Here is a 22301-nt window from a genome sequence, read left to right on the forward strand (position 1 = left end):
TGTGGAGAACAGTATGGAGGTTCCTTAAAAAACTACAAATAGAACTACCATATAACCCAGCAATCCCACTACTGGGCATATACCCTGAGAAAACCATAATTCAAAAAGAGTCACGTACCAAAATGTTCATTGCAGCTCTATTTACAATAGCCCGGAGATGGAAACAACCTAAGTGTCCATCATTGGATGAATGGATAAAGAAGATGTGGCACATATATACAATGGAATATTACTCAGCCATAAAAAGAAACGAAACTGAGCTATTTGTAATGAGGTGGATAGACCTAGAGTCTGTCAGAGTGAAGTAAGTCAGAAAGAGAGAGACAAATACTGTATGCTAACACATATATACGGAATTTAAGAAAAAAAAATGTCATGAAGAACCTAGGGGTAAAACAGGAATAAAGACACAGACCTACTGGAGAATGGACTTGAGGATATGGGGAGGGGGAAGGGTAAGCTGTGACAAAGCGCGAGAGAGGCATGGACATATATACACTACCAAGCGTAAGGTAGATAGCTAGTGGGAAGCAGCCGCATAGCACAGGGAGATCAGCTCGGTGCTTTGTGACCGCCTGGAGGGGTGGGATAGGGAGGGTGGGAGGGAGGGAGACGCAAGAGGGAAGAGATACGGGAACATATGTATATATATAACTGATTCATTTTGTTGTAAAGCAGAAACTAACACACCATTGTAAAGCAATTATACTCCAATAAAGATGTTAAAAAATAAATAAAAATAAAAACCAATAAATAAATAAATAGGATGGTCAAGAAAGGCATCACTAAGAAGGCAGCATGTGAGCAGAAATCTGAATGAAGTGTGGGAATAAGCAGTAGAGATATCCAGGAGGAAGGGTATTACAGGCAGAGTAAATGTAAAACACAAAAGCACTGAGGTGAACGCCAGCTTGGCATATTTGAGAAACAGCAAGAAAGCCAATAAGGCTGCAACAGCATGAGTAAGAGGAGACAGAGGAGGTAAGTGGAGGGGAACAGGGAATACTTACAGGTTGTATTAGTCAGCTTGAGCTGCCATAACAAAATACCACTGGCTGGGTGGCTTAAACCACAGGAACTTATTTTCTTACAGTTTTGGGGGCTGAAAGTCCAAATCAAGGTGTGGACAGGTTTGGTTTCTCCTCAGCCTTCTCTCCTTGGCAGCTGGCCACCTTCTTGCCACGACCTCACGTGGGCTTTTCTGTATGCCTACACATCCCAGGTGTCTCTCCCTCTTCTTATAAGGACACCAGTCATATTGGATTAGGGCCCACCCATATGATCTCATTTAACTGTAATCACTTCTTTAAAGGAAAATAAAGGAAGTAAGGGAAAATGATGAAGCAGGGGCTAGGTAATGCTTTCAATAAGGTAATCAGAGAAGTCCTCCCTGGTGAGGTGACAGCTAAGCAGAGATATAAAGGAAGGGAGGAGGAAAATCACACAGAGATCTGAAAGAAGAGCTTTCCAATAGAGGACACATCAAGTGCAAAGCCCTGGGACCAAAGCATGTTGGGTGTGTTTGAGGAATAACATGAATGCCAGCTCAGCTGAGGTGAAGTGGTGTAAAGAAAGGACAAATTGAGGTAGCAAGGAACCCGATAATGCAAAGGCTTATAAACCCCTTACGGCAATATAGAACATTGAATAAAACCCTAGATTAGGAATCAAAAGAGTTACCTTTCTAGTCCCTGCTCTGATACTAATCTCACTGGATTTCAACTTCTTATAAGGGAGGGGACTAGATTAGCTTGCCTATAAGATGTGAGCCTGGAAATCTGTAAACTGAAAGATGCTCACCAATATTCATGGCATTCCAAAGCAAAATATATTTTTACCCTTAGAGTCTACTGTATTCATGCTTTTATGCCAAGCTTTTATGTCATCTAGTCTCTTTGGACCACTTACAGAAATTCTCATTCCCATCTAAAAATGTCAATTTTCTTAACAGAAAAAAATGTATCCTACTCCACATCTTCTTCTCACCATTACTCTATTTTACAATTCCCCATCCTCTACTTTTACCCACTCTGTTTTCTGATTGGCCAGACAAGTCCTGAGCAGCTCTATCCAAAGCTCAGCTTCTGCCTGTTCAGCATAGCCACAGCTCAATGCCTGAAAGTATTAGAAAAAGAATAGTCATCACAAACTGTTTCCTGTGATTTGTTAACATAAATGGGGCTTTGTTTCAGTGACATAAAGAATCTCATCACCATTTCATCTCTATTGCAACTGTCCTAATAAACAGGATTTGGGGGCAACCATTGCCTTCCTTCTGTCTTTAGAATCCAAATCTAATGACTGGATAGACACAGGGCCATGATGAAAGTTTGAGAAATCCCACAACATTTCATGTCCTGCAATAGAACATAAACATCGAGAATACTTAGTTCTGATACTTGAATTTTGCAGCATTCATGCCAGACTATAAGGTGTGTACCCAGGTGTAACATATATAGAATTTTAGAAACTAACTCAAGAAAACAAGCAGTTGAGACTTCCCTGATGGCACATTGGATAAGACTCCGTGCTCCCAATGCAGGGGTCCTGGGTTCAAATCCCTGGTCAGGGAACTAGATCCCACATGCATGCTGCAACAAAGGAGCTGGCGAGCCACAACTAAGGAGCCCTCCTGCCACAACTAAGACCTGGTGCAACCAAATAAATAAATATTTTAAAAAAACAAGCAGTTATTTTTCTGAGTTTTTGTCAAAGCTAGTGCAATGGTGACCAGAAATCCCTTTGCCTCTTCTTGTTAAGGTGGTTTCTAAACCTGTCCACAAATTCTTTGATACATTTCACTTCACAAGGTGGAGCCTAATTCCACTTCCTCTGAATGTAGGTCAGGCTTAGCAGATTGTTTCTAATGAATACAATGTGGTGCAAGTGATGCTATGTGACTTCCAAGGCTAGGTCATGAAAAGAGTAGCCTCTGACTGACCCTCCCTTCTCTCCCTTGGATTACTCACACCAGGGAACGCCAGCTGCTATGTCATGAGGACATCCAAACAGCCTTTGAGAAGCCCATAAGGAGAGAAATTAAAGCCTCCAGCCAACAACTACCACCAAATTGGCAGCCATTTCATTGAGCCACTTGGGAGACAGAACCTCCAGCCTCAGTGAAGCATAAATGACTGCAGCTTAAATCAACATCCTGAAAGCAATCTCATGACGGACTCTAAGGAGGAACTACCCAGTTATGAATTCCTTATCCATGGAAATGGTAAGGATAAAAAAGTATAGTTTGGGGACTTCCCTGGTGGTCCAGCAGGTAAGACTAAAAGCTCCCTATGCAGGGATCCCCGGTTTGATCCCTGGTCAGAGAACTAGATCCCATATGTATGCCGCAACTAAGAGTTCGCATGCCGCAACTAAGAAGTCCACATGTCGCAACACATGCCACAACTAAGAAGCCTGCATGCTGCAACTAAGATCCTGCATGCTGCAACGAAGACCCATGCAGCCAAAAATAAATAAATAAAATAGTTTTTAAAAAGTATCTTTTTGTTTTGTGCCATTAGGTTTTAGGGTAATTTTTTATGTAGCCGTACATAACTAATGCATTTGTTATCTGAAGATTAGGGCCTCAATTCATTAAAAATACAAATCAAAAGCATGATATATCAATCAGTGAACAAAGACCTGGGATTTAGAAACAATAGAATTTTGACTTGAACTCTAATTTAAGTGATAATAATAGTTTCCACAAGCATAAAATGAGAATAATCCTTTCCCTTCAGGATTTTCATCTTACGAATTCCTTACCCCTATACATTCTATGTAGAGTCTACATACCAGCTACAAAAGCAATTCCAGAAAAAGATCCACTTCAAGAGTCGAAGCATGAAGAGTTCTATAGACATACTCCCCAGTGAACCAGACATACTGGTGAAAATTATTTTTAAAAAACAATCATTTAAAGTGTCTGTAAATTGTCCTAAGTTTAGACGCCAAATGAAGAAATATTTATTTAAGAAAATCTACTAAATTTTGATAAGAAGTGAGCATTTGTGGTAGTTTACCCATGGCCCACTCACTTGCCACTCCCACCAATCTCAGTGTGATGGAAGCTCTACTCCAGTTGCTACTGATAAGAGGATGGGGCTCCCTCTTCCCCTAACTCCCAAGGGATATGGCATCCCCCCATCAAGAAGGATGGGCCACCAACATTTCTGTTCCTTCCCAGCTCTGTGTTATAGAGGCTAAATTTCAGGCAAGTGCAGCACAGAGGTTTAGGGCTCCCTTCTTAAGCCCAGACCACACTCATAAATTGGAGGCTCAATCCCAGATGAAGCAGGCCAAAAATACTGTGGCCCTAATTGCCCTTGTCCCAGTCTGTTGGTAGGACAGAGATCTTACTCCAGGAGAGGCAAGCCAAGAAGACCAGAGGCTACTGCCCCCACCCAAAGTCCTGTTCATAAGCAGAGTTGTCATTCCAAAAGAAGTGGGCCACTGTCCCCAACACCTGCTCTGGAGCAGTGGCTCAGAGATTTTGCCTAGGGAGGAAGGCAGTCATAACAACAGAGAGCTCTTAAGCTCTCCTCAGAGGAAATGACTTTATTTAATACAGTGTAGGGAACTTCAAACCTACACTGGCAATCTCAGAAATAATGGAGAAATTGGGTAAGAAATTAGGAGGAAGGCTGATAGCTTCATAATATCAGCAAGCTAAACTGGCAGATCAGCAAGTTTAACAGAGAGAACCAGGGAAAGAAAAAGTTAAAATAGCCTCCTGGGGACAGAAGACATGTCAGAGACTAGTCTCAAAAAGTACACCAGCCAAGGAGCCCAAATTGAATTGGACCAGATTATAAAGAAATTTATGTCTGAAACAATACAGAAATCAGCCTAAAAGCTGGATGTGATACCAACAGAGGCAGACAGCTTAACAGAGAGATCAGGGAAAGAGACAGTCAAAGAGAGCACTGCTAAAACACTGTCATCCCAGAGCAACTTGTGCACATTGAAGGCTATAATCTCTAAGGAGCAAGTACAGAGTCTGCACACTGCAGGGGCAACAGACTTCACTAAAATAGTTAAGTCACTAAACAAATAAACAACAACAAACAAGTCCCAGGGGAGAGGGATAATCAGTATCAGATTTGCTACAATATATTACCTTAAGTGTCCAGTTTTCAACAACAAAAAATTACAAGACATACAAAGAAACAGGATGTGTGACTGACTCATACATAGGAAAATAGATAGGCAACAGAAACTGGCTGTGAGAGGGTCCAGATATTGGATTTAACAGAAAAATATTTCATAATAACCATTATAAACATATTGAAAGAGCTAAAGAAAACCATGCTAGAAGAAGTAGACAAAGGTATGACAACATTGCAACAAATAGAGAATGTCAATAAAGAGAGAGAAGTAATTTTTAAAAAGAACTACATGAACATTGTGGAGGTAAAAAAGTACAATAACTAAAATGACAAGTTCACTAGAGGGGCTTAACAATAGGTTTGAACTAACAAAAGAATCAGCTCTCTTGAAGATAGACCAATGGTAATTATGCAACCCAAAGAACAGAGGGAAAAAAAGAATGAAGAAAAGTTAACAGAGCTTCAGAGAAATGCTGGATACCAGTAAGTGCACCAACATATGCATAATGTAAGTACCAGAAGAAGAGGAAAGATGAGACAGAGAAAAGAGCAGAAAAAAAAAAATTGAAGACATAATGTCCAAGTGCTTTCCAAATTTGATGAAAAACATTATTCTACACGTACATGAAGCTCGACCTAGTCATGTAAACACAAATATATCCACACACAAACATATCATAGTAAAAATGTTGAAAGACAAAAAGAATTTTGAAAGCAGCAGTACAAAAACAACTCATCGCATACTGATTTCTCATCAGAAACAATGGGGGCCAAAAGGCACTGGAATGACATATTCAAAGTATTAAAGGAAAAAAACTGTCAACCAAGAATCTTCTATCCAGCGAATCTTTCAAAAATGAAAGTGAGATAAAGACATTCCAAACAAACAAAAACTGAGAATTTGTTGCAAGAAGACCTATCTTACAAGAAATGCGAAATGAAGTTATTAAGGTGGAAAACAAGAGACTGCAGACAGTAATTCAAATCCTTATGAAAAAGCAAAGATACCAGTAAAGATAATTATGAAAGACAATAAAAATGCCTATTTATTCTTCTTTCTTCTCTTAAGTAGTTTAAAAATCAACTGTTAAAACAACAGGTATATAATTGTTTTGTTGGCCTACAACACATAGAAATGTAATCTATTTGACAATAATAGAAGGAAGTGAATGGAAGCAAATTTGTATTTCAGTAAGGTAATGACACAAGGTGGTAACTTGAAAACACAGGAACAAATGAGGAGAACCAAAAATGGTAAATAAGAAGATTACTATAACAAACGCTATAAATATACACTTGCTGTCCTTTCTTCTCTCAGCTTCCCTAAAAGACATAAAATTATATAAAATAATACTTATAACAATATATTTTGGGGTTTGTAACATATATAAAGTAATGTTATTTTAAAAGCACCAAAAAGGGGAAGAGGCACTAGAGCTACACAAGAGTAATGCTTTTAAATAACACTACAAATAAGTCAGTATAAATCTGAATGGATTCTGAAAAGTTAAAATGTACACGGTAAACCCTAGAGCAACAACTAAGAAAATTCAAAAGTATCTATATAATGAAAAAATTATTAAAAGAATTAAGATATTACAGTAGGAAAACATCCACATAATACAAAAGAAAGCAATAAAGGAGGGAAATAGTTATGAGACTAACAGAAAATTAAAACTAAAACAGCAGAGATAAATCCAATCACATAAATAATAACATTGTATGTGAATGGATTAAAGAATCCAATCAAAAGGCAGAGATCATCAAAATAGATAAAAATATATCTCCAAATATATTTTGTCTATGGGACACACACTTTAGACTCAAAGATACAAATAGGTTGAAAGTAAAAGGATGGAAAAACATATATCAAGCAAATAGCAATAATAAAAAGCTGAAGTGGCTATATATATATATATATCTTTTTTTTTTTTTTTTTTTTTTTTTTTTTGCGGTACGTGGGCCTCTCACTGTTGTGGCCTCTCCCGTTGCGGAGCACAGGCTCCGGATGCGCAGGCTCAGCGGCCATGGCTCACGGGCCCAGCTGCTCCGCGGCATGTGGGATCCTCCTGGACCGGGGCACGAACCCGTGTCCCCTGCATCGGCAGGCGGACTCTCAACCACTGCGCCACCAGGGAAGCCCACAAATGACAACATTTTAAGCAGTAGTTTTTGTTACAAGGCAAACAAAATCAAGAAAGCAACCACCAAACAAAAGAGAAACAATGCTTCAGAGAAGGCATATCCAAGAATAGCATATGAGAACAGTTAGTGTTTCATGAAGGGTTTCTGACATAACCAATGATAAGGTCACCAAGGACTGTTCCAATACCAGCACCAGACCAGTATTCCTACTGTTGCAGCACCTGCATCGAAATTTGGCTTCAGTATCAATGTCTCTGCTGATTGCACTGGTCGGAAACTCCCACTGGATTAGTTAAGACACCATTCTGGGCCCCATTAAATACTGTAGAGCTCTCTCCAGTCAAAGAGAATATCGATGATGCAGAAATTCCTCTGGATGCAATCCTGGATCCAGCTTGGATCAGAGCTGGGGTGCAGACAAGCTTGGCATAGGTGAACTATATCTTTGGGGTGACATAGTTGGAGGACTTGGGTGACAGGTGACATGGGCTCCTCTCCCATTTTCCCTCTTCCTGGGGGTGGCAGCAGTGGCAGTTGAAGGAGTGGGGCTCTCTTTCATTTTTCAAGGATAGTTTTACCAGATATAGAATTCTTGGTTGACAGTTTTTTCTTTTAGCAGTTTAAGTCATCCCATTGTCTGCTAGCCAACATGGTTTCTGAAGAGAAACTGGTTGCCAGTGTTGCCGAGGCTTCCTTGTACAAGATAGGTCCCTTCTCTCGTTCTGCTTTCAAGATTCTCCCTTTGTCTTTTCTAACAATTTGGCTGTATTGTGTCTTCATGTGTATCTCTTTGAATTTATCCTGTTTGGAGGTCATTAAACTTTTTGGATATGTAATTTCATGTCTTTCACCAGATCTGGGAAGTCTCTGTATGTTATTTCTTCAAAACGTCTTTCTGCCCTATTTTCTCTCTCCTCTCTCTCTAGGAATCCTATAATACATTGGTATGTGTGATGATGTCCCACACACTTCTTAGGCTTTGTTCTTTTTTAAAATTTTTATTTTTTCTTTACTGCCCCTCAGACTGGAAAATCTCAATTAACTATTTTAAAGTGTGTTGATCAAATTAGCTATTGGGCACTTTGTTTTAATTTCCTCCTTAATCACCCATTAGTGAGGGTGGGACACCCATTCTAGGATTAAGGGCATGACTGAACACATGACAACCAAAACAGGACAAATGAGATTGAGAGCAGTTTGTTACACATATACTCACAGCCTGGGGGAGAAGGACATGACACACCACACAGGACCCCACGGGAGTTGTACTCAAGAACTCCCATGTGGGAGGTAGGCTTTGCAATTTCAAGAAGGTGGGTTGATACCTGGTTCCTGCAGTAAGTTGTGATTGTCTTGTTTGAATACTTTCACAGACTTGCAATAAAAGGAAATCTGTTACTCAGGGATAAGCAGGAACTGTGCCTGGTCCCTATAATAAGAAAGGTTGTTTGGCTATGGGTATGGAGTTTCTTTTTGGAATGATGAAAATGTTTCTAATATTGATTGTGGTTATGGCTGTATAGCTCTATGAATATACTGAAAAACAATGAATACTTTCAATGGATGAATTTTATGGTATATTAATTATATCTCAATAAAGCTTTTATATTAAAGTTTCCTTTCATAACTAATGAGAGTTTATCTTAAGGCTACACAGAAAAGAAAAAAAAAGTATAAGTTTTCAGCTCAGCTACTGGAAGGCCAGTTTTCAAGGAACAATGGGCTATGAGCTTTTCATCATTCATGATCCGACAGCTGCTCTGCTGACTTCTCTTTTCATTCCCTCTGAAAGAGGCAATTGTTGTCCCCTACTTTAATAAGTCTACCACACAGGTGACTCAGTATTTCTAGATTTCTCCTTCACTTCTAATCTTGGCTTTTGCCTCTCTTCTTCTTTTTTTTTTTTTTTTCGGTACGCGGGCCTCACTGTTGTGGCCTCTCCCGTTGCGGAGCACAGGCTTCGGACGCGCAGGCTCAGCGGCCATGGCTCACGGGCCCAGCCACTCCGCGGCATGTGGGATCTTCCCGGACCGGGGCACGAACCCGTGTCCCCTGCATCAGTAGGCGGACTCTCAACCACTGTGCCACCAATGAAGCCTGCCTCTCTTCTTTTTGAGAGTCTCAGATTCAATTTTTTCGGATATTCTTGTCCCCTTTTCTGCAGAGTTCTCATGCTAGTCCACTCATAAGTCACTGGTCTGGCTAATGTAATATACCTTTTAGCTAAGGCAATTACCCCTGATTTAATTAGCTGTGGCAAGGGCAGTAGGTAATATGATACATTGCTGGTGGGGATGCAAAATGATACAGCCACTCTAGGAAATGGTTTACTCCTTTCTTGTAATGCTAAATGCATTTACTCTATAACCCAGTAATCCCACTCCTGAGTACCTACCCTAGAGAAATAAAATCTTATGTTCACACAAAAGCTGTACACAAATGTCCATAGCAGATTTATTTATAACGGTCCCAAACTGAAAACAACCCAAATGTCCTTCAAAGGGTGAATGGATAAAGCAATTGTGGTACATCTATACAGTTAACACTACTCAGCAATAAAAAGGAACAAATTACTGATACATGCAACAACTTGAAAGAATCTCAAAACATTATGCTGGGTGAAAGAATCCAGCCTTAAGAGGTTACACACTATACAATTTCATTTATTTGACATCCTCAAAACTACAAAACTATAGTTATGGAGAGTAGATCAGTAGTTGTCAGAAGTTATGGGTCGAGGGAAAGTATGACTACAAAGGGTCAGCACAAGGGAGATTTTTGGAATGATGAAACCGTTCTTTATTCTGATTATGGTGGTAGTTACATAAATCTACATGTGTTAAAATGCAAAAAAAAAAAAAAAAAGAGTACACCTTATATACCAGTACCTGGTATATAAGGAAGCATTGAGCATGTGAAAATTGAGATTATCAGGTAAGATTTCCTGGAAAAGAAGAAAGTTTGAGCTGAACCTTCAAGGATGGCTAGGGTTTGAATCAGTGAAGAGAAAAAGAAGGATATTCTAGGAGAAAGAAAAGATGAGTCACAGTGGCTGAAAGAGGCAGGATAAATATGGTAAATTGGCATCAGCCAGGCTTCAGTGAAAAAGAAAAGTAGGAAGTTAGAGAGTACGAAATGGAAATTTCCTCACACATGAGGTCTACCTCCTACTTTAGGACCCAAATAGATTCCACGTCCCCTAAGAAATCCCCCCATACCCAGAATTAATTGCTAGCTCCATTGCACTTCCATATCCCCTGAGGGAAACCTCTTTATCACTGGATCTCAAACTTTATCCTGTATCAGAATCACCTGGTGGGTTTATTAAACACAGATTGCTGAGTTTCTGATTCAGTAGGTCTGGGGACCACAATTTGAGAGCCACTGCTCTAGCCAAATTGACCTCCTTCGAACTGCTAAAATACCATTATAGTGAGCAGCTGTTATTTTTGCCTTCCCAGCATTCATCCTGCCTTCTTCCAGTAACCAAACCCTTTTCCAGAAGGGAACCACTTCTAAATAGTTTAGGTGTGGCTGATCTGCCTCCCCTGACCATAGTAGACACATTACCAGTCAGAATATTCCATTCCCATGGTCACAGTAGTTGATTCAGGAATGAGGACATAGCCAATCAGAATCTTCTCTGGGATTTTTCTGCCAGGCTTATCAGAGAAGATGCTCTCTTTCTGCCAAGGTTGCTAAGCTGATAACATGTGAGTCTTGAGCTTCTGGTGGCTCTCATGACTACCAAATGGAGAAAACCTATTAGAGAGAAAAGGAGGACGTAGATGACATCACTTGAGCCCTTATATCCAGGCATGCCCAAATCCAGTCTATTCCACAGCCCTGTCAGTTCCATGTGTAAATAAATACCCATTTTCTTTAAGCCAGTTTGAGTTGGGTATTTGTCACTTGCAAACCAGAGTCCTAACTAATATATAAATTGATATGGAAAAGGGGAGGGGTGGCAATGATAGACCTTACAGTATGGAATGCCATGAAGATTCTTCTATTCCTGGCTGGGAAGTAACAAGTCTTATTCTGTGGTTACAAAGGAGCTCGTTAAAACTGCTGTAACTTGGAACACTGACTTTGTGCCTATCACACCGAAAGCTTTAGAGGATTTTAGAAAATTTTAGATGTGAACACGTGACTTAGGTTGTTCCAATCAGACTAAGGGAAGAGATTTCTTTCATTTTAGTTGAAAGACCCTCCCTGCCTCTATTCCAAGAAATCACCGAGGAAGTCTCTGGTGCTCTCCACAGTTACTGGCAGCTTCCCTGCCACCACAAGAAGCCAGTCTTAGGATGAAGCCTCTACTGTAGGATGAAGCCTCTACTGATAATAGCAGATGAAGAGAGGAATAAACCTGGGTCTATAACGACATAAATGAGCCATTGCTGATGTTTAGCAGTTTGAAGCCCGCCCTACTGCTGAACTTTCGGTTACATAAGACAATAAATTTGTTTGAATTGTTTTTTTCTGTATCTCAAAGTCCAAAACTATTCTAAGTCATATAATTGGCTACTTCTGGCATATAATTCTTGCAGGAAAGAACAAGCTTCAGTCAAACTGGTCCGTCTAAAAGCAAACAGGAAGTACGATAGATAGCCTTGCAAAGAGGTACCTTTATTGCCTAGACAGAAATCCCAAAATGGTGTGAGTCAGATATAATAACCTTACTAGGGTGCAAAAGCCAAACCTTCTACTGCATGCTAAAGTAAAGAAGGAGACAAAATGGCAGATCTGATCAGGATCCAGGAAGAGCCAAAGAACCAGGACAGCTGAAGGGCCAAGGTCCTTCCTGCCTCCTCCAGCCCACCCCAAAGGGCTCTAGGTGGGACGAAGGTAAATACCACATAGGTGAGCCAGTCTCTGGGATGCAGACTGGGGACAAGTGGAAGATAAGCTGTGCCTCCCCACCTCAAAGCTGCCTGAAGACAGAGGCCAAGACCGAAACAGTCAAATTGATTGAAGGAGCTTAACAGAGAAAGAGGCCTATTCCTAAGGAACAGAAATGAGCTTTCCCATTCAATATCAACGGGGATGCAGTCTTTCTAGAAGGCAATTTAGCTTAACAAAAACCTTTTTAAAAAAAATATTGTGGGGCTTCCCTGGTGGCACAGTGGTTGAGAGTCCACCTGCCGATGCAGGGGACACGGGTTCGTGCCCCAGTCCGGGAAGATCCCACATGCCGTGGAGCGGCTGGGCCTGTGAGCCATGACCGCTGAGCCTGAGTGTCCGGAGCCTGTACTCTGCAAAGGGAGAGGCCACAACAGTGAGAGGCCCGCGTAACGCAAAAATAAATAAATAAATAAATAAATAAATATTGTGGCCATGCCTTGTGTCTTGAGGGATTTTAGTTCCCCAACCAGGAATGGAACCCGGGCCCCCAAAGTAAAAGCACTGAGCTCTAACCACTGGACCACCAGGGAATTTCCAAAAAAAAAAACCTTTTTAAAAAATGTATCCACCCCTTGGACCTAGAGTCTATCATACAGAATGAAGTAAGTCAGAAAGAGAAAAACAAATACCATATGCTAACACATATATATGGAATCTAAAAAAAAAAAAAGGTTCTGAAGAAACTAGGGGCAGGACAGGAATAAAGATGCAGACGTAGAGAATGGACTTGAGGACATGGGGAGGGGGAAGGGTAGGCTGGGACGAAGTGAGAGAGTAGCATGGACATATATATACTACCAAATGTAAAATAGATAGCTAGTGAGAAGCAGCTGCATAGCACAGGGAGATCAGCTCGGTGCTTTGTGACCACCTAGAGGGGTGGGATAGGGAGGGTGGGAGGGAGACGCAAGAGAGAGGAGATATGGGGATATATGTATATGTATAACTGATTCACTTTGTTATAAAGCAGAAACTAACACACCATTGCAAAGCAATTATACCCCAATAAAAGTTTTTTAAAAATGTATCCACCCTGGATATAGCAATTTTATATACAGGAATTGATCCTAAAGAAATGAAGACTTATAAATAACAAATGCTGGAGAGGGTGTGGAGAAAAGGGAACCCTCCTACCCTGTTGGTGGGAATGTACATTGGTGTAGCCACTATGGAGAACAGTATGGAGGTTCCTTAAAAAACTGAAAATAGGGGCTTTCCTGGTGGCGCAGTGGTTGGGAGTCCGCCTGCCGATGCAGGGGACACGGGTTCGTGCCCCGGTCCGGGAGGATCCCACATGCCGCGGAGCGGCTGGGCCCGTGAGCCATGGCCGCTGAGCCTGCGCGTCCGGAGCCTGTGCTCCGCAACGGGAGAGGCCACAACAGTGAGAGGCCCGCGTACCGCAAAAAAAAAAAAACCCTGAAAATAGAGCTGCCATATGATCCAGCAATTCTAATCCTGTGCATATATCCAGAGAAAACCATAATTCGAAAAGATACATGCACCCCAATATTCATTGCAGCACTATTTACAATAGTCAAGACATGGAAGCAACCTAAGTGTCCATCAACAGATGAATGGATAAAGAAGATGGGGTACATATGTACAATGCAATATTGCTCAGTCATAAAAGAGAGTGAAATAATGCCATTTGCAGCAACATGGATGTACCTACAGATTGTCATACTGAGTGAAGTAAGTCAGACACAGAAAGACAAATATCATACGATATCGCTTCTATGTGGAATCTAAAATATGGTACAAATAAACTCATTTACAAAACAGAAATAGAGTCACAGATGGAGAAAACAAACTTACGGTTGCCAGGGTTATTTTTTTTTTTTTTAGTTTATTTATTTATTTATTTTGGCTGTGCCGTGTGGCCTGAGGGATCTTAATTCCCCACCAGGGATTGAACCCAGGCCCCCTGCAGTGGAAGCATAGAGTCCTAACCACTGGACAGCCAGGGAACAGCCGTATTTTTTATTTTATTTATATTGGAGTATAGTTGATTTACAATGTTGTGTTAGTTTCAGGGGTACAGCAAAGTGAATCAGTTATACATATACATGTATCCACTCTTTTTTAGATTCTTTTCCCATATAGGTCATTACAGAGAATTGAGTAGAGTTCCCTGTGCTCTACAGTAGGTCCTTATTAGTTACCTATTTTATATACAGTAGTGTGTACGATATATGTCAATCCCAACCTCCCAATTTACCAAGTAAGTCAGAAAGAGAAAGACAAATACCATATGATATCACTTATATGTGGAATCTAAAATATGACACAAATGAACTTATCTACGAAACAGAAACAGATTCACAGACACAGAACAGACCTGTGGTTGCCAAGGGGGAAGGGAGTTGGGGGAGGGTTGGATTGGGAGTTTGGGACTAGCAGGTGCAAACTACTATATATAGAATGGGAAATATATTCAGTATCCTGTAATAAACCATAATGGAAAAGAATATGAAAAAGAATATATATGTATATATATATATAACTGAATCACTTTGCTGTACACCAGAAACTAACACAACATTGTAAATCAACTATACTTCAATTAATAAGAAATGAAGACTTAACTATACTATGAGAACATTCTCATAGTATTCAAAATGGCCAATCACTGGAAACAACTTAAATGCCCCCAAATTGCCGAAGTTATATCTTTAGTTTCACAAATACTTGTTAATTTATTTATTCTATATGTCTTCTATATGCCAGGCATTGTGCTAAGCACTGGGGATGCAACACATCAAGTTACGTGCAAACATCAAGAGTGTTCAGAAACTTTTATACCAATTTGACAGAGCAGTTTTATGTCTGTTAAATCTAATAAAATGTGAGGCTTGTACTTTGTATATCTTTGTTAATTATTTCATTTTTTCCAGTAACTTATTTTTATTGTATCTTACAAAAAATACCTGATTGGGTCCAGGAAACCAGCTGGTCTGGCCAAAGATCACAGCAGAGACTAAGACGCTGGCATTGAAAACAGTAAGACAAGAAAGGCTTGAGATATTTAAGAGGAAAAATTGGTATGGTTTGGTAATACAGTAGATAGAGGGGAGAGGTGAAATATGTAGCAATGGTGATTCCTAAGTTTATGGCTTATTCAGTGGGACAGATGATCTTGCTATTCACTTAGACAGGGAACACTGGAAGACTGCCAGGTTTGGGGGAGAGGGGATTCATTAGTTCTGTCTAGCTTGGATGCGCAGAGTTTGAGGTGTCTTTGACACAATTAGAAGTGCTAAATAGACAGTTAGATATCTAGGCTGGGGCTCAGAAGAGGCTTAGGAGATGTAAATTTGGAAGTCACTGGCATGTATCTAATAATTGAAGCTGAAAACCATGGATGAGATTACCTGGGGAGATAGGATTGAGTGAGAAGAGCAGATGGCCAAGGCCAAGTGTTGAGAATAGGCAATAATGAATAACTATGAAGAAAAGGATGAGCATGCAGCAATAATTGAGGACAGACCACATAACTGTTTTATATTCATATAATAGAATATTATTAACCTATTACATTTTTAATTTTTTTTTAAATTTATTTATTTATTTATGGCGGTGTTGGGTCTTCGTTTCTGTGCGAGGGCTTTCTCTAGTTGCGGCGAGCGGGGGCCACTCTTCATCGCGGTGCGCGGGCCTCTCACTATCGCGGCCTCTCTCGTTGCAGAGCACAGGCTCCAGACGCACAGGCTCAGTAGTTGTGGCACACGGGCCTAGTTGCTCCGCGGCATGTGGGATCTTCCCAGACCAGGGCTCGAACCCGTGTCCCCTGCATTGGCAGGCAGATTCTCAACCACTGCACCACCAGGGAAGCCCTATTACATTTTTTAGATTTGTACGATTAGCTGAAAAAGTTTAAAGTATCTATAGTATGTTCCCATTTTTAAACAACAAAATATATATGCAATCATATATCCAAAAGTATATGTCATAAAAAGCCTGGTTTTAGCAGTGGAAGAGATTGAGAGAGTTTTTTTCCTGCTTATTTTTATTTCTACTTTTTTTTTTTAAACAATGACAACAGTTTTTCCCTCGTGCCAAAGCAATCTTTGCAAAACTTATGTGTCCATCAAGATACAGCTCTCACATTTAAAATTTTACCTGAAACACAGAATAAGAGCCCTCAAGTTTTAACTAAAGATTGCCAAAGTCACATAAGGATTCTTTGAAAATACAATCTCTCAGGCAGGCTAAATTTCTATTTTTTTCTGGCTTGACACCTATCACAACTACATACTAGCACCAAGGGAAAAAAACAATTTACAAAAAAATTCACAAAATCAGAAAGTGTGGAAAACGTTATTAAAGAGTAAATTATCAAGGAAAATATTTGTAAAGCATATTTCGAACAAAGGACTAGTTTCCCAACACAGCACCTATAAATCAAAAAGGAAAAAATAACTCATTGCTATTCTTATCAGATTAGCATGGATCAAAAAGTATGACTTACATTGGTTAGAGTGTGGGTGATCAGCACTCCCATATATATATATTTTTTTCTTCAGCTAAGATAGCAAGAGAGAGAATTTATTGTACACATGTTACATTCAGTCACAACTGAGAACAGAACTAGTCCAGAATGTCCCGGGTCCGGGACGAAGGACCAAAAGAGGCTGTTTTGATAAGAGCAAGGTGGGACTCTCAAAGGTGGTCAAGGCCATCAGAATGGCCATAGATGTTTCAGATCCATTGAGACAAGTTCTAGACAGTAGGCATGCAGTCCAACAACTTGTACCAGCGTCCCTGGCCTCTGGCTTCCCTTGTTTCTGCTCCTGTGGCTTCCATGGGTGTAAGAGTTTACTCTGACATCCGCTTCATCTTTCTTTTGCGCTTCGGCATGTGCATTCGCATCTTCCTCCACTCCGGTCCTATGGCGCGGAGGTTTATCAGAAGATGGCGCTAAGGCGGAGAGCAGCACCCCCATATATTTCTATTTGGAGTGTAAACTGTTGTGATCTCTATGGAGGACAATTTGGCGATATCTATCAAAATTACAAAAGCACATGCTCTTTGAAACAACAATTCCTAGAAATTACTAGGAATTCTACTACTAGGAATATTATCCTGGAGATGTACTCATAATTGTACAAACATATAAGATTATTCACTGAGCAATAGTTGTAATGGCAAAAAAACTGAGAACGTCCTAAATATCCACCAGTAAGGAATTAGTTTAAAAACTATGGTACATTCAACAAATAAAAATACCGTGAAATTGCAGAAATGACCAAGGAATCTGCAGAATAGTCAAGAATAATCACTGAGCTATATTTAGTGACAAGCAAAAAATAAGAGGCAGAACAGTGTGTGCAGTGGGTGGCTGGAGTATAGCCTTTTATACCTTTTAAATTTGAACCATTTAAATGCATTGCCTATACAAAATAATTTTTTAAAAGAATGTAATTTTTAAAAGTTCTCTCAGATTTAAAGCTAACACACACGCGCGCGCGCACACACACACACACACACACACACACACAGAAATTAAATAAATAAATACAGTAGTAATGCCAGAAAAAAGATAAAGATGCCCATTGCGCTAGTTTCCTGGGCTGTAATAATAAATCACAAAAGGGGTGGCTTAAAACACGGAAATGTATTCTCACATTTCAGGAGACCAGAAATCGAAAAGCAAGGTATTGGCAGGGTTGGTTACTCCTGAAAGCTCTGAGGGAGAAACAGGGACATGACCCTCTTTCCTAACTTCCTGTGGTCGCTGGCAATCCTTGACTTGTAGATACATCACTACAACCTCTGTCTTCATCTTCACATCACCTTCTTTTCTTTGTGGCTGTGTGTGTCCTTTCTGCCCTTATCAGAATGCTTTCATTGGAATTTGGGCCCACTCTAATCCCAATTATCTCATCTGGATCCTTGGTTACAGCCTCAAAGACTCAATCTCCAAACGAATTCACATTCTAAGCTTCCAGGCAGACATGAATTTTGAGGAATGCCATTCAATCACTATACCCATTTTCCCTGCTTTTTTTAGCATTACATTGCAGGTCCTAGCTAATGAGGTAAGACAAGAAAAAAAAAAACAGTATAAAGCGTAGCAATTTTTTTTTTTTTTGGATCTCTCTCTTGAGGCAAAGAAAACAAAAATAAACAAATGGGACCTATTTAAACTTAAAAGCTTTTGCACAGCAAAAGAACCATTGACAAAATGAAAAGACAACCTACCGAATGGGAGAAGATATTTGCAAATGATATGACTGATAAAGGGTTAATATCCAAAATATATAAACAGCTCATACAACTCAATATGAAAAAAAAAAAAAAACTTGATTTAAAAATGGGCAGAAGAGGGCTTCCCTGGTGGCGCAGTGGTTGGGAGTCCACCTGCCGATGCAGGGGACGCGGGTTCATGCCCCAGTCCGGGAAGGTCCCACATGCCGTGGAGTGGCTGGGCCCTTGAGCCATGGCCGCTGAGCCTGCGCGTCCGGAGCCTGTGCTCCGCAGCGGGAGAGGCCACAACAGTGGCAGGCCCGCGTACCGCAAAAAAAAAAAAAAAAAAAAAAGGGCAGAAGAACTGAATAGACATTTTTCCAAAGAACACAAACAGACGACCAACACGCGCATGAAGATGCTCTACGTCACTAATCAGAAAACGCAAATCCACAATGAGATAGCACCTCACACCTGTCAGAAAGGCTATCATCAAAAAGACCACAATAACAAATGTTGGTGAGGATTTGGAGAAAAGGGAACCACTGTATACTGTTGGTGGGAATGTAAATTGGTGCAGCAACTGTGGGAAACAGTATGGAGGTTCTTCAAAAAACTAAAAATAGAACTACCATATGATCCAGCAATTCCACTCCAGGGTATGTATCTGAAGAAAACAAAGACATTAATTTGAAAAGATACATGTACCCCAACGTTCACAGCAGCATTATTTTTTTTAACATCTTTATTGGAGTGTAACTGCTTTAAAATGGTGTGTTAGTATAACAAAGTGACTCAGCTATACATATACATATATCCCCATATCTCCTCCCTCTTGTGTCTTCCTCCCACCCTCCCTATCCCACCCCTCTAGGTGGTCACAAAGCACCGAGCTGATCTCCCTGTGCTATGCAACTGCTTCTCACTAGCTATCTATTTTACATTTGGTAGTGTATATATGTCCACGCCACTCTCTCACTTCGTCCCAGCTTACACTTCTCCCTCCCTGTGTCCTCAAGTCCATTCTCTACATCTGCGTCTTTATTCCTGTCCCACAGCGCATTATTAACAATAGCCAAGACAAGGAAGCAACCTAAGTGTCCATCAATAGATTAATGGATAAAGAAGATATATATGTACACAATGGTATGCTACACAGCCATAAAAAAGAATGAAATTTTGCCATTTGCAACAACATGGATGGACTCGGAAGGTATGTTTAGTAAAATGAGTCGGAGAAAGACAAATACCGGATGTTTTCACTTATATGTGGAATCTAAAGAAGAAAACAAACAAATGAATTTAACAAAAAAGAAACAGATTCACAGATATAGAAAACAAACTAGTGGTTACCAGAGGGGAGAGGGAAGGGGAAGGGGCAAGATAGGGGTATGGGATTAAGAGGTACAAACTACTCTGTATAAAATAAGGGGACTTCCCTGGTGGCACAGTGGTTAAGAATCTAGGTTTGAGCCCTGGTCCGGGAAGATCCCACATGCCGCGGAGCAACTAAGCCCGTGTGCCACAACTACTGAGCCTGCGCTCTAGAGCCCGTGAGCCACAACTAGTGAGCCCGCGTGCCACAACTACTGAAGCCCGCGCGCCTAGAGCCCGTGCTCTGCAACAAGAGAAGCCACCGCGATGAGAAGCCTGCTTACTGCAACGAAGAGTAGCCTCCGCTCACTGCAACCAGAGAAAGTCCGCACACAGTAACAAAGACCCAACGCAGCCAAAAATAAGCTTAAAAAAAAGTAAAATAAAATAAATAAGCTACAAGGATATATTGTACAGCATAGGGAATATAGCCAATATCTTATAACAACTATAAGTGGAGTATAATCTATAAAAATTTTAAATCACTATGTATTTCAATTTTTAAAAACCCTAAAAAATTATTATCCTGAAATGGTTAAATAAGTAAGCATAGTATCCTTTAAAAAAAAAAAGAAACCTTCTGGATTATTGAAAAGGTCTTTCCTGTATACAGATAGCAAATATCTATAAAATAAAAATCTATTCTGCTTTAATCTGTCTTTTTATTTTCTTGTTTCACTTTCTGGAATATAACAACCCTAAACCCTTAATAAAAGCCTTCCATATAAATAAACAAAATTCATGCCATCGTCTCTTCAGTGACTTATCTAAGGGTGGAAAATAGGAAAACATGACTGACAGAAAAAAAAAAAGCTATTAAATGCCACCTACACCAAAAGCAACTATTTGATTTAAAAGTTTGGTTTTTGGTGTGTTTTTGTTTTTGCTGCACCACGTGGCTTGCAGGATCTTAGTTCCCCAATCAGGGATCCAACCGATGCCTCCTGAAGTGGAAGTGTAGAGTGCTAACCACCGGACCACCAGGGAATTCCCTAAAAGTTTTTTTGTTTTTTGTTTTTAATGAGAAAATCCTCAAACAGTTAACTCATCTGCTTAATAAATTAAAACAATGTAACTCTATAAATGAGTAGAAAAATTTGAAACATTAATTCCATAAAGATTTAACATTTTTCTATGCCAGGCATTGTTTAAAGTGCTTTTACACATATCAATTCATTTAATCCTGAGAATAAGCCAATGAAGTGGGCACTATTATTATCCCTATTTTACAGACAAAGGAACCAAGGCACAGAGTCAAGCAATTTGCTGAATGTCACACAGTTAATAACTGGTGGTCTCTAATTGAACTCAAGCAGTAGGGCTCCATAACCCATGCCCTTCACCACTTTGTTATATTGTTTTCCTCTGGTAACGTCTTGGTGGAAGCAGAGAAAGGGTCAGAGGTCAGAAAAGAGAGAAAAAGAGGGCAGAAAGCTAAGGAGGCAATACTGACACCTGTTAAAGTCTGAGAAACAAATATCTAACTCATTTAACAATATTGCTTTTTTTTTCCTCAGCTTTGTTGAGGTAACTTGACAAATAAAATTGTGTAAGACTTTTAAAGTGTACATCATGATGATTTGACATAGATATAATTGTGAGGCTTCCTCCCACCTAGTTAATTAACAGCATCCATCACCATATAACATCCATCATCATATATGTGTGTGTATATATACATATATATTGATATATTTAAATTAACACAACAAAGTTTATTTTTTGCTTGTGCTACCTGTCCAATGCAGTTTGGTAGAGGGTTCTGTTCCAAGTAGTCACACAGTGTCCATGTCCATGGAACCAAGAAATGGTTCCATCTTCTTGTGACACTGCCATCTCAACATGTGGCTTTACATATATATTTTTTACTAAGATCCTTATGTATATATATATTTTATATATATATATATTATACTCTATATAGTGATGGATATATTAATTAACTCTATATATTGTATATATCTATATAAATGACATATATACTAGATTCACACACATATATATTATGAGAATATTTGTTTCACTCTTGGTAAATTTCAATTATACAATACAGTGTTATCAACTATAGTTACGTTTTATATTAGATCCTTAGAACTTATTCCTCTTATAGCTAAAAGTTTGTACCCTTTTACCAGCCTCTCCCTATTTCCCTCACCCCCCAGTCCCTGGAAACTACTTTTCTACTCTCTGTTTCTATGAGTTTGAGGTGTTTTTTTAGATTCATATATAAGTGATACCACAATATTGTTCTTTAACATGTATGAAATCCTTCACCTAAACAATAAGCAAGCATTGCAAAAATTTACCACAGCAAGTATTTTGATCATTTCATAAGTTTTAAAATATAGGCATTCTTTTTTTTAAATTTAATTTTATTTAGTTTTTTATACAGCAGGTTCTTATTCGTCATCAGTTTTATACACATCAGTGTATACATGTCAATCCCAATCGCCCAATTCATCACACCACCTAAAATATAGACATTCTTAAACTCTTTTTCTTGTTTTCATCAAGGAACATCTGATCTGATAATCGCCTCTCCCAAATCTAGCTTTAAAAAAAAAAAAGAAAAGTGGCATGTTA

The 22301-nt window shown here is 39.6% G+C and overlaps 1 pseudogene; it reads right to left on the bottom strand.

Moving 5' to 3' along the window:
• Positions 1–5472: 5472 nt before the first annotated feature.
• LOC111167909 (ATP synthase F(0) complex subunit C3, mitochondrial pseudogene) overlaps positions 5473–22301 on the bottom strand; it is a 51808-nt pseudogene continuing 34979 nt past the window's right edge.

Source organism: Delphinapterus leucas, chromosome 13, assembly GCF_059928025.1.
Source record: "Delphinapterus leucas isolate spDelLeu-1000000601 "Yukka" chromosome 13, BTC_Dleu_Yukka2, whole genome shotgun sequence".
NCBI lineage: Eukaryota > Metazoa > Chordata > Mammalia > Artiodactyla > Monodontidae > Delphinapterus > Delphinapterus leucas.